Raw genomic sequence first — 11,706 nt, forward strand, 5'->3', positions numbered from 1 at the left:
TCGTCTCCGACCATAAGAAGATCTTCTGGGACGTCTGCGTCAAGGCCCCCGATGCCACCGACGACGCCACCCACTTCCGCGACAGCCTCCTCTACCACTGGCTCACCTCCGACGACGTCGTTTGGATTATGTGCTCCCCTTTGTTGCAGCCGCGTGTGCGAGAATCCACATGGATTGATTAGGAAGTATGGACTTATGTGCTGCAACCAGTGCTTCCGCAGCAATGCCAAGGAAATTGGCTTCATTAAGGTATACATTTAGGGTGACGTTCCCAGTACTAATCTTACATTAGTTTAGTGTGAATTTATGCTTTGGTGGTAGGTTAATTTGCTGTGATTCATCTATTGTCATGCCATGAGTTCTGATTACATTTTTTTGTTGTTGTTGTTGTTGTTACAGTATCACTAAGAGCTGATGTCTCCACTCAACCAATTTTATGTTCTGGCACTAGGATGTTTTAAGGAAGTTATGTTTGAAGAAACTTGAGACTTATTTTTTTGCATCTAATTAATTATCAAACATTATTTGTTGAATGAAATATACTTTTATATAAATGGTTTTGGACTACTAGGTCCTCCATCGCTGATCCTTTAATTATTCTACAGCTATATGCATTCACATCATATAGGTGAATATTCCATGCAGTCACTCATCTCTTTATTTTTCTCCCTGCATTTTTTTCTCTATTGTTTTGGTGAAAGTAAAATTAAGGGTTGTGAATATGATAGTGGTGGATCCAATGGTGGCAAAATATCTCTGTGTGAATGTGGGATTCCCTTGACTATAGGGAATTTGGTTCCGTATCATACAGTTGCATGCCTATACTACCTTGCATTCGTAACCCTTTGTCTCTTGTGGTTGTTGTGTCATTAGAATTAGAATTACCATTTAGTTGTGTTGTTGCTTACCACTGCTGAAAACAATTTTAAATTGTTGGAGGAAGCTATTTTAATCTTGTTCTTGTGAGATTGCCATTTGAAGTTAAGAGCCGTAAATAAAGTTAGAGTTAAGAGTTGACCTAAACCATATTGTTTTTGTAGGGACTAAAAGAACATGGTTTTGTAATTTTTAAGGACTAAACAAATAAACTTTTCACAACATTAAAACCAAAAATAGGAATAACTTTGAGGACCAAATTCATATCTAAATTAAGTTATACGATGCACTACAAGGAAAATGATAAATTACGACGGACAAATTACGACAGTTATCTAGAAACCGTCATCGCTTTGATGTTGCGACCCTTCATACGTCAGTTTTTCAAAACCGTCGCAAAATTGTTCAACATTGTGGCGGTTTATCGTAAATCGTCACAAAACTTGTTTAACATTGCGACAGTTAATCATAAACCGTCGCAAATTTTTTTTAACATTGCGACAGTTAGTCATAAACCGTCGCAAACTTTTCAGCATTGCGACGATTTACTATAAACCATCGCAATCTACAAGACAATTTTTTTTATTAGAATTTAAAAGTTTTTTTTTTTGAAGTATTATGTATATTATCTTAATGAACTTATATTTTATTAACAATTTTATATATACTTCCTTTAACATGAGGTACATGATTTCTTTTCTTTATATAATTTCAAAATCGTGACTAGAATATAAATTTATCTTTCAACAAACTTATGAATTTATCTTGTATGTAAGATGTGTTAGAGTATATAAATAAATATAATTATCATTTTATAACTTAATTTTTTAGTTATCAGATCACATATTATTGAATAATTACAATGTTAAATTTTATAAATTTTATTTTAAATGTCCATCTTTTTAATATAAAGACACATTAAATATTATGTATCGATGATAAGATATAAAAATAATATATATAATTATTTATCATTAAATCATTTCAATTGATGAAATATAATACTATAAAATAAATTAATTTGATGAATTATTGAAATCGTATGAAATTTATACACTTAATCTAATTGATAATACTATTAAATATAATATTTGATCCAACTAAATTTTTATTTCATAAAAATTATTAAAAAGGTGATTTACTAATTTTGAAACTATAACATTAACCGATTGTGGGTTATATACATAATAAATATTTAGTAATAGGCTAAAATATTTAAATAATATTATCATGTATGAATTGAGCAAACACATACATATGTCACAGTCTTTCATTTCAGGGGTGCTCTAATTAAAAAATTTAAATACATACTTGTGTGTTTTCTTTAGATTTATTTAATGTTGTATGAGAAACATAATTTAATACTCTATATGTTTATGAATTTTATTTTATTTCATTATTAGCTTATGTTATTTATTTTTGTTTAGTTATATTACAGTTTAAATAAAAATAATAGTTAGACAAGTATTATAACAAAAAATATATAAAATGATTGTTGTATATATTATTGTAATAATTCCTAAATTGTAATTTAATTAATTTTTAATTGTATTGTAATATATATATAATATCAATAAGTATGCATTAACCTCTACTAAATTATGATAAAAAATATTTATAAAATAAAATAAATAACGACTGATGTATTTTTAAAAAGTGATATGAAATTTATTTCAAAGTATAAATTAATTTTTAGAAAATAATTGCAACACATAAAGACTTATTTTATAATAATTTAACATTATTAAAAATATAAAAATAAATATATTAAATTTTATAAAAATCCAGTTTATTTTATTTATGATATAAATATGTTTTTAATATCTAATATATATTTTTAGATGATAATTTATTTTAAAATATATCTTATAATAACAATTCTAAATGGAACATAAATCTTCTGATTTTTCTAGTTTTGATTTTTTTAATCAATATATACAATTTTACTATTTTGATTTTTTCAATCAACGTATAGAATAAATAAAAAATACAAAAGATAAACATGCATGGTACAAATTTTATTTTATCAAAAAATTATTTATTTTAATATATTACATTATATATGTGAATATTAAGACATATATATATATATATACATATATATATATATTATAATTAAACTTTTTTAAAAATTTAATTCATTATTAAAAAAAAAATTATCACATGACAATTAATTTCTTTCAAAAATTTGACAGATATCAAATAAATAAACATTTTTTCTGAATCTACATTTTTATTTTATTAGAATATAATTTTCATTTTTTAAAATATATTGTTTTTTTAGATAAAAAATTATGTATATGTCAAATAGTAGTGGGGGCAAGTGCTCCACTATTCCAAACGTGCATCCGTCCATGTATATATATATATATATATATATATATATATATATAATATAGGGGGTTATAATTATACTGGTGTAACTTTTACTAAGTATTATGCCGCTCAATAACTTTATATTAAATGTGAATTTTGTAAATCCAATCGTTAAATTGAAAGTTCATATCACTTGATAAGTGTATATCAAATTTTGTTAAAATTGAACAACAACTGGAAGGTAATCAAAGTGTTTATATTTTAGTGTATTTTGAAATGAATATATTACATCAATTTTTTTTATAAAAATAAAGTATCAAATCATCTTGGATTAATATAAAGTTTTGTATATATAATCTATGAGAGATATGAACTTTTAATCTAACAGTTGGATTTACCAAATTCACATTTAATATAAAGTTATTGAACGGTGTAATATTTAGTAAAAGTCGCATTTAATATATATATATATATATGAGGGGGTTATAATTACATCGGTGTAAATTTTACTAAGTGTTACACTGCTCAATAACTTTATATTAAATGTGAATTTTGTAAATTTAGCCGTTAAATTGAAAATATTTTACTCGTAAATCATATATACAAAATGTTATATTAATCGAAGATGATTTCTTATAAAACAAAATTAAATATGTCGAAAATTTTATATTTTCGATGAGAAAATTTTTGTAGGAAAAATTATATTATTGATGGAATATTTCAGAAAAGTTTATATTTGTCGAAAATGTAAGAACTGGTTTTAAATTTGATATGAAAATATTATGATATAATTAGATAAGATTTTAAGTTAGTATTTTATTAGTGGTTGATAATTAAAAAATAAAACAAGGATAAATACATTTTTTGAATTTTATATGTTTGATTTAAGATAACTTACAAAATAACTCTTGATAAAGTTATTCCGCTCAATAACTCATGGTGTGTGTTGAATTTCATCGATCCAATTAATTGTTAATTTAAAAAGTTATTAAATTTTACTAATAATTAATATAAAAAAATTAATTAGTTTTGGAATAAATTATTTACTAATTAACAATATAATTGAAATATTAATTATTTTAAATTATTTAACTAAAATCTTAATGACAATTTACTATATGATCTTAATATTTTTGTATAACTAATATCTGGTTTTAAATTTGATATGAGAATATTATATATAATTTCCAACAGGTAAAAAAAGGGTCGTAATATTAATTTAGAGGAAGTTGGTGCGACCCTTAATAAAAGGGTCGCAATGTTAATATAGAGACAGTTAATGTGTCGGGTGCTTCAGGGGTCGCAATTCCAATTTTGCGACAGTTTGTGTAATGGTTCTGATAACCGTCGCAAAATTCCCTTGTGACGGACAATTCTGCGACGGTTCCCAAACTGTCGCAATGTTGTTTTTCCGGCAATTCTAACCGTCGCAATGTAGACCATATAACTGTCGCAAAATCGTCATTTTCTTGTAGTGATGCTTCCATTTGTTCTGCAGTTTAATTCTGTAGTTCCACACTTTCAGAATTGTTTTGAATTTTTCTCCTTTCCCCACTTTTGTGAAAGTAACAGATCCATATCTGAAGCCTTGTTGCATCCTTATTCCTCACCATAACTGTGTAGTGCGACTTATTATACTTATATACTCCTGCAGCTGTGAGTCTTGTGTTAATGGAACAATGGAGTCAAATTAAACCTAAGTAGATGGTAGTGTCAATTCTGTAGTATACTGTTATGTTTTGACTACTGATAGTCTTTATGCCTTTATCCATGATATTGGAACTAAAATCAGGTTTCTTTTCTTGTCAGTAAGGTACACTTTCTACCACATTGACTACTACACCCACTTTGAACTCAACCCTCACACTCACTCTATACATCAAGATTTATGTCATGTTTTAATTACCATGATTGACATGGTTCCAATTTTTGCAAACACTGTAACAGTGTTTACTTTAAATCCTTGCTTGAAAGTCAAAACCTACTTTACTTGTAAGAGTGTGGTAATTACAGATTTATAGATCTTTGTTATATCATCAAGAATTGGCCGTTTCTTCCCTCCTAAGTCCTAATTAGGTTTTGCCTGATATGTACCTGCACTTATAGGTTGTGTTGTTGGATGAACGTGGGCAAGACATAGGATCTGAGCAAATGGCAGAGATGGTGGGTGATGCAGGAAATACTGTAAGAAATTTTGTAAATGATCTCTTCCATACATGGATATTCTTTTAAGCATTGACATAATATAAGTACTGAGTATGCTTTATGGCATTATAATGAAAGAAAGCATCATAATTCATAAGCTGTCAATAATGTAACAGACCCTTGATATCCTGTCAATCATGTGATAGTAAAATAATATCATTCATATTTCTCACTTTTGGCAGTGCTTATATCAATCATTTTTGTGTATTTTCTATCTTTCATGAGCTTTGTTTATAGTGAATTGACTTAGCTATCACTAAACATTTTTAATAGCCACCGGAATGATTAAATCTACTTTTAGTTTTTATAAACTTGCAGGTCACCATTCTAGCTCTATAATTGACCTATGCATTGTTATTTGTATAAAACCATCTATCTCTAACGCAGGCCTAAATAGTTTCTCAATTTTGAACTCCTGAAGTGTGATTTCCTTTCCTGTAATGCAAGTTTGTATTTAATCATATTTTGTATTAGATGCATCTCAAAATATAGCATCACCAATTTTAGTTTCTATTTTTCTTGGGAGTGAATCTTTGTCACCTAAGACTTTCCTTTGCAGCTTATAATAAATGATTGTTGAATTTTTGTTTTCAAGCCAAAGTTTTTTTATATGTCCATTCCCTTGTGATTTCCATTCATGTTATAGCTCTTTTGTTCTTTTATTATGAAAATACCTTTCTAATAAAATTTATTTCATGATTTCTGCTTTCTCACAGGGTGCTTCACGGTTATCCTTTTGTATTGGTGGACCATATGGTCATGGAAGAAAAATGCGTGAACGGGCTAACTTATCAATCAAGTCATCTTCACTAGTCTTAAATCATCAAATAACATTACTTGTGCTCATGGAACAGCTTTACAGGTAGCAATGACTTGATCTCTTAATATCGTGTTCTATTTTCCTTTAAAATATTTATTAATCTTTTAGTCTAAAAACTGCATTGGTTGCTTTTTTTTGGCTTGCTTCCTTTGTTTAGCATAAAAGAAAATTGCATTTTGTTCCTTTATTTAGTGTCAACATATTAGTATTGGTAGTGATTTTTGCTAAGCACTACTACAAAAAATACTATACTACAGGCAGGTGCCTGTTGCCCATCCCATATAGTACACCTTGATTCAGGAATTTTGGCAGTTGCGCTCTATATTTTAGATAACCTGCTTTGTTTTCCTCCACCCTATCACCTGTCATTTTGTAGAGATTTTGAAGTAGAATTTGATCAGGTTGGTCTATATAGTTTAACTGGTGAACTGCCATGTGTGAATTTAAAGATTGATGAACCATCGAGCCTTCAAATCTTCAATTTGTTTCTGTTCTTACATTTATTAAATAAGTTTAGCTATTAAGACAGAGCATTTGGGCACGGACTGCAAATATTATATCTTATTACCATTTTTTTAATCGTTGTTATGATCAATTCAATTGACATTTGGTTGCATTTTCTTCAGCCCGGGGGAGCGTCCATCCAACCTCATCATGGCTATGGTTATAGGGGACGTGGAATAGGAAGAGGAATTGGGGTATGCTCTGTTTGCTATTTCTTTTAAGATGAACCTGGAAGGACTTTTAGCCCCTTATATGTACAGAATTTGATAACTCTTGGGTTAAAGTGAGGTGTATTATTTATTAAGGGATAGGGGTGGTGTTACATAGAATATCTGAATTCATGCTCTGCAGGGTTTACCCCCGGTTGAAATATTCACTGAAGATTTTGACTTCATGGCTATGAACGAGAAATTCAAAAAGGATGAAGTGTGGGGCCATCTAGGTAAAAGCAACAACTCTTCAAAGGAAAAAGAGGTGGAAGAAAATGCCAGTGAAGATGAAAGTCAAGATGAAGACAATGGTGATGTATCAAAAGTGGAATCGAAGGTAATGCCTTTACCATGTTGTCTATAACTCTCACCATATTCACTAGATTTCTTGTCACAATTTTCATGGTTTCCACAGCCTGTTTAATACAAGGATGATTTCTTCGACTCACTCTCTTGCCATGCGCTTGACACCTAACACCTATTTAGTAACACCTATTTAGTATTCTCTATCAAAATTTACTATGAATAGTTTGCTAACTAAACTAAAATTGCATTAAAATATTTGTAATTATTAGAACAAATATTTCCTTAAATCAGAGCAGCATTTTTATAATTATTAGTAAAAGCAGAAAATATTTCCTTAGACCAAATAGATGCGTAGTTTATATGATTTACAATTGGCTAATAGTATAAAAGAATTGTTTTTAAATTAAATTTTTATCGGTCTTTTTTTTTTCTGTATTATTTTTGTTGACCTAGAGCAAACTCTATTTGATTATAGGCATATCCTATTTCTTTATGCATTTTCTCATGCATATCATGATGCAGTTTGTCTCATCTTGATTGGTGCTCGTTTTGATGGGTGCTCTTTTCACTCTTATTCTTAGATTCTTTATTAAAAATGAAAGAACCTGGTTATAGGGAAAGAAAACTTGAACAGAGAACCTGAAAACTATTTTTGGTATTATTATTCAATTAATCTTTGAAATTATGGTCCATTATGGAATGGTTATATATTTGTATTTTTTCCCTCCATCTCTCTAGAGGCCATCTGGCTAGTTTTTTTTTTCATGTGATATCTTGTTATGATTTACAACGATCATGTTATATTGTAAGCCAACAATTTCATGTTAACTATAACACCTTGTTTATTTGGCAGGTAGAAGATTTTAAGGACCTAGATGTACATTGTTAACTTATTCTGCATTTATTTGGATTGTTTCCAGGGCACACAATTAGTCTTGAGAAAACTATAAACCTCTGGAAGGCTATGGAAACAAGTCTAATTAAGGTCTTTTATGAGAACTTTAATTAAGAGCTAAACTTTTTTAAGAGATAATAGTTATTTTTTCTTACAATATGTATGGAACCACATCTCTTATTCTTTATTATGTTGAAATTTCATATGCTTAGACAAATTAAACCCTGTATGTAATATTAATATCTCATTGGAAGGCATTTTTATAAAATATTGTCTAATGGTATCATGTGTTTATTCCTTATGACTTTTAGGTGGATGAGAATAAAAGAATAGAAGAATCATGAATTTTAAGGGAGAGGAAGAATAAAAGAATCATGAGTTTTACATTTTATGATTTTTTTTTTATCTTTCTTAATATTGTTGATATTATAATTTATTTTCTATCATTATAATGTTATTACTGATCTTTAATGTGTGCAAAATTTTTCTTCACAATTTTCTATCATTAAGTTTTATTTTCGTTTCTACCAATTGACATTGCTTTTACTTAATAATTTCTTAAGATTTTCTACTTATACTAGTCATAAGGAGAAAAAAAATTTTCATTTTTTTTTCATTTTTTTTAATTATTTTTCAGTGTAAAGTGTATTAGTTCTTTCAAGAGGCAAATGACTTCAGTACTTAACAATGTGATGTTATACATAAGAGATTTCGGATAATTGATTTAGAATTGCCTACAAAGCTTTCTACATTGTAGAATAATGTATATTTTACATTTGTTCCAACAATGACTGATGTAGAATATGACATATTTTACATCGGTTCTATTAATAACTGATGTAGAATATGATATATTTTACATCGATTCCACCAAGAACCGATGTAAAATATGGCATATTTTACATCAGTTATGTTAATAACTGATGTAGAAATGAGACTTTTTACATCGATTTTTAAACCGATGTAAAATGTCTTGCACTTTCTACATCGCTTGAATCTACATCGTTTTCAAAACCAATGTAAAATGTCTAAAAAAATCGATGTATAATGTGCCTTCTATAGTAGTGCTAGCGGATCTTGCCCTAACTTTTGCGCAACCCCCTTAGTGGGTTTCTTACCGGGCTTTCATTTTTGTAGCACTTGTGAGGTGTGGGATGTCTTATTTTATTAAACCCTAGTCATGTTTTGATTCACGTGACTACTTCTCTCTTACCCTTTCCATGCTATTGTTTGAGTAACATTCTTGTCACAAATATACTTTATTTATTTGGGGTTAACAGATGAGACCTAGAGTGAATTTTTACAGGGAGAAGAGAAATGAAAGAGTGTTATGGCATTAGAAATAGTACTTCCTAGGGAAAATACTTGCCTTTTTATTTTCAACTTGACAGGCATTTCTTATTTTTATATATCTCTAACTTTTGCATAAGACATATCCTATCGAGATTTTGATTCTTTTTCCTTTGCCCTAATTTTTGCCTAGAACGCCCCATGCGGGTTTTCATCCTAGCGGGTCCTCATCATGCAATGCCTTTATTCTTCAATTGGGTTTTGTCTTGTAATTCCCTAGAAGCAAGGGTTCGTCCATTCTTGATCATTCCTTCTATCCCGACTCGGCAATTGTCGTTTCTGCATGGGAAAGTCTCGGTGTTTGAATCGTCGATTTGGGTGTGTGATGCCCCCAATTACTGATAAGTGTTCCTCGATTTGATGTGTATGGTTCGCATTTGATTACAATAATTTCCATTATTCGGTTAACACGCACAGATTAGGTTCCCCTTTTTATTCTTATTTATTATTTACAAGGAAGGCGCGTTATCTATATGAAATGTAAAATAGGATGCAAAGACACTTGAGAAATTCAACGAATATCATTCTCATTGATTCTTGTTTAGAGAACATCTTTGCATACTATTATATGTGCCTCCCATTTCTAATGAATGTATGCTAATGTACTATGCTACAAGATGCATGATGTTTGTTTTCTGCCTAAATTTTATCATTTTTTTTACTAAAGGTTATGATGCATGATTTTTGTTATATTTTTTTTTTTGAAACAAACTATCCTATATGATGCTTTAGAGCTAGGGTATACAGAAGAATGTTAGTTTTTTGTTTTATTGATATCTGTTTGTTTGTTTATAATTATTTTCTATTTGAAATGAATAAAAAGGGAACACAACAAATGCAACACGCATATGCTCAAACAAATGTACACCCGCGAACAGTCACGTTCAAATCCTTGGTCGGTGGTCCCTTATGAAAAGTGCGTTGTATAGGACAGTTCTAATCTCACTGGTCTTAAGGCCCCCAAGGTGCCCCCATTATAGGGACCCAGTATCTCTATTTTCGTCACCTGGCAAACTCTAAAGTCTGTCACAGTATTTCGGGCTAGAGTAATTGGTTATCACCTTGAGTGTGATTTCTGACAAGGCTCGCAGGCTCTAAGGCCAAACTTGGGCCGGTCGTATGCCAACCACTCTCTATGTTTAATACCCTCATGCCCTCGGGTGTAGAGGGACTGTTGTGTGCAAAGATTTGTGTACAATTTTTATTTAAACAAATGCATAATTTAAACAAACAAACAGATATTAAAGCCAAACAAATAAAATAAACAAAATAAAGGGGAAAAATATTTAAATTATTATTCTTATTTTATTAACTTCATCATTTATATGGGTCTGACCCTTTTTAAACTTCCCTAGTGGAGTCTCCATCTATCGCAACCCGAAAATTTTTGATCTTGCGACCTATGATTTAGACATCCTTTTAAAAATTTCATTAATTAAGGAATGTCTGGGTACCAGACTAATCTTTGATTAATAGTTTTGAAAATAGGTTCATGGAGTCGCCACCAATGTTTTACTCAAAACATTAATAAAATAAAAGGTTTTTAAAGATCCAGTAATGGCCTTGATAACCATAATTGAGTTCGAGGTTCGATTACTAATGGACCATGGGCCAAGGGCCCAATTACTAGAGTTATATGGCCAGGCGTACAGGAAGAGTTGGATAGATTGAAGACCAATTGGCTTTCTAAGCCCAAGGTACTCTTCACTTGGACTACTCTATCATGAAGAGAAGGCCTAGTTCTAAATGTATATAAATTGTACATAGATTCTTTATATAGGCTTATTTTTGCCTTTGTATTTGTGAGACAATTTATTTGCTTTTATTTCTCATTGTATATTGTTTCTAGGGTAGGTTACTTGGAAACTTTGACTCCATTTAACCTAACCTAGAAGTACCTTCTTTTTTTATTTTTCAGTAGTAGAATTTGGGGTGGCATTTAGCAATGCTTGAGGGTGTGATTAATAATTGGGCCAGAATTGGGTTTAGGCAAAATTTTACATATTAGACTTGTTTTGCTCCTAATTTTTCAAGGATTTGATTTTTCTAGGTCTCATCAACATTAGATGAACTTAACTAAACCAAATCAACATTTTTCAAAAACCAGATTTACGCAAAACAAGTCAAATGGCCGCCTAGCCTAGCTTACCTTTCTTGGCCGAGTTTCTCTTCATTCTCTTAAAGCTTGAGAAGCTTGTAGGACAAGCTTCTCCTTAGCTTGCTTC

This window comes from Cajanus cajan, chromosome 2, assembly GCF_000230855.2.
Source record: "Cajanus cajan strain Asha chromosome 2, NIPB_CcT2T_4, whole genome shotgun sequence".
In the NCBI taxonomy this organism is placed as follows: Eukaryota; Viridiplantae; Streptophyta; class Magnoliopsida; order Fabales; family Fabaceae; genus Cajanus; species Cajanus cajan.